Raw genomic sequence first — 2,912 nt, 5'->3', positions numbered from 1 at the left:
TGGAGACATCCCCACCGGGACGCCTGCAAACTCCCCTCCTCCAGGTGACAGCCGCCCCCGCCCCGAGTCCTCCTCTAGGGACTTTTGAGTCACTTCTGGGTCCCCCAGAGAAGGAGCAGCGTGGGGGTTGGGGCCTGAGCCCTGAACAGGAGGGGAAAAAAGCAAAAACATAACAGGAAAAACTGGCCTGGGTCAGTTCAGTGTCAATAAAAATGAGGAGGTGTTTCCCCTTTCGTGTTCACCCCTCGCCCCTGCCCACCTGGCCCCCACCCCACTGCCCACCTCTTCTCTGAGGCTGGCAGGTCCCCTGACCCTTTGCTCAGGGTCACAACGTGGGCACCTCTCAGCCCCACCTTCCTCAGCAGGATCTAAACCCTGGAGAGTCAGCGCTTAACTTGGGCGGGGGGTTGGGGGGAGCCGGGGTGGGGGCACTGGGCCCTGGTGCTGATGAGCGGGGAGGGAAAACAGCTGGGAATCATCTGGAAGGTTCTAGAAGGGTGCAGGCCAGGCAGGCCAGTGTTCTGCTGGCTGGTATAGCCCCGAGGCCCACCGAACCCAGGGGACGGTGCACAGGCCGTCCAGGGCAGACCCCAGATGTCACGGTGGCCTGGGCTGGCCAGGGCCGTGGAGGTCAGGGCAGACTTGGCATCTGGTCCTGACTGTGAAGCCAGCCCCCAGCCGCTGTGACTGTGCAGACCCCGAGAGAAATAAACTGGGGCTTGAGGTTGGAAGAAAAGCTATGACCAACCTAGACAGCTTATTAAAAAGCAGAGACTTTGCCAACAAAGGTCTGTCTAGTCAAAGCTGTGGTTTTTCCAGTGGTCATGTATGGATGTGAGAGTTGGACTATAAAGAAAGCTGCTGCTGCTGCTGCTGCTAAGTCGCTGCAGTCGTGTCCGACTCTGTGGGACCCCAGAGACAGCAGCCCACCAGGCTCCCCCATCTCTGGGATTCTCCAGGCAAGAATACTGGAGTGGGCTGACATTTCCTTCTCCAATGCATGAAAGTGAAGTCTCCTAGTCGTGTCTGACTCTTAGCGACTCCATGGACTGCAGCCCACCAGGCTCCTCCATCCATGGGATTTTCCAGGCAAGAGTACTGGAGTGGGGTGCCATCATCTTCTCCGAAATAAAGCTGAGCTCCAAAGAACTGATGCTTTCGAACTGTGGTGTTGGAGAAGACTCTTGAGAGTCCTTTGGACTGCAAGGAGATTCAACCAGTCCATCCTAAAGGAAATGAGTCCTGAATATTCATTGGAAGGACTGATGCTGAAGCTGAAACTCCAATACTTTGGCCACCTGATGGGAAGAGCTGACTCATTGGAAAAGACCCTGATGCTGGGAAAGATTGAAGGTGGAAGGAGAAGGGGACGACAGAGGATGAGATGGTTGGATGGCATCACCAACTCATGGACATGAGTTTGGGTGAACTCCGGGAGTTGGTGATGGACAGGGAGGCCTGGCATGCTGCAGTCCATGGGGTCGCAAAGAGTTGGACACGACTGAGCGACTGAACTGAACTGAGCAGAGGTTGGGGGGCAGCTGCCCTAGACATTCGGTCAGTCCGGTGAGGCACAGCATTTAATGGCATCTAGAATGATGAACCCTTTCCAGAAGATTTTCAGTTTACTTTGCCCAGATCCATCAGAAAAACTACTATCTATGGCAGCTTTAGCCTTAAGAAATGCATTTCTTAAACAGTGAGACCTGAAAGCTGAAACAACTTCTTGGTCCGTGGGCTCCTCAACGGTGGTTTAGAGGCATGAAAACAACACAAACCTCAGGACGGGAGGCGGGTGGAGGCACCTGCTCCCTGAGCTCGGGGCCCAGGTCGGGTCGCAGCTTCTCGGAGCTTCTCTTCCTGAGTATGGCCTGGCCACAGGGCCCCGTGGGGCCCCTGTGCTGATACAGGTGGGTGAGTAGCCCCACTGGCTGGAGAAGAGGTCAGGTGGGGTGCTTGAAGGAAGGTCCTGGCGTGTTTCCTAGATCTGAGATTTACTGCAGCCTGAACAATGGCCTCGAGGTTCCTGCGGGGCAGCTGGTGGGCAGGAGCCTGGGATAGTCTAATCTCTGCGACCCCATGGACTATATAGTCCACGGAATTCTCCAGGCCAGAATACTGGAGTGGGTAGCCTTTCCCTTCTCCAGAGGATCTTCCCAACCCAGGTATCGTACCCAGGTCTCCCGCATTGCAGGTGGATTCTTTACCAGCTGAGCCACCAGGGAAGCCCAAGAATACTGGAGTGAGTAGCCTATCCCTTCTCCAGGGGATCTTCCCAACCCAGGAATCGGACCGGGGTCTCCCGCATTGCAGGTGGATTCTTTACCAACCAAGCTACCAGGGAAACCCAATCTCTGGGACAGTGGTTTTCAAACTTTCCTGGGCTTCAGAATCCTCTGGGAATTTTCCCTCCTAAGATCCTTTGTCGCTTTTTGGTGGGCAATTTCATCCTAACAAGGCTGCCCATTAGCTGGCTGACCTGGGTAATTCATTTCATCCTCATCTCTGCTCCAAGGTGACAAGGAGTTTTTTTCCTTCCTAGTTCACTGGATGAGGGTGAAGACAAGAGACAAAACTCATGGGAAAACAAGCTGCAGCATGCAAAGTGCTGTATAAACACGTCCGAGAGGGAGAGAGGAAGGGACGTTGGGCCCGACTGAAACAGCAATATTCAATCAATAAAAACAATGCTGAGAAGCAAGATGACTGTGTTAACCCCCACCCCTCCACCCACTTCGTATTTACGGGCTTCCCTGGGGGCTCAGGCAGTAAAGCGTCTGCCTGCAATGCGGGAGACCAGGGGTTGATCCCTGGGTCAGGAAGATTCCCTGGAGAAGGAAATGGCAACCCACTGCAGTACTCTTGCCTGGAAAATTCCATGGATGGAGGAGCCTGGTGGGCTATATAGTTCA

The sequence above is a fragment of the Bison bison genome, unplaced genomic scaffold (genome assembly GCF_000754665.1).
Source record: "Bison bison bison isolate TAMUID 2011002044 unplaced genomic scaffold, Bison_UMD1.0 scf7180017864053, whole genome shotgun sequence".
Taxonomy (NCBI): Eukaryota; Metazoa; Chordata; class Mammalia; order Artiodactyla; family Bovidae; genus Bison; species Bison bison.
The sequence above is the reverse complement of the archived record's forward strand: the minus strand, read 5'-3'. Positions refer to the sequence as shown.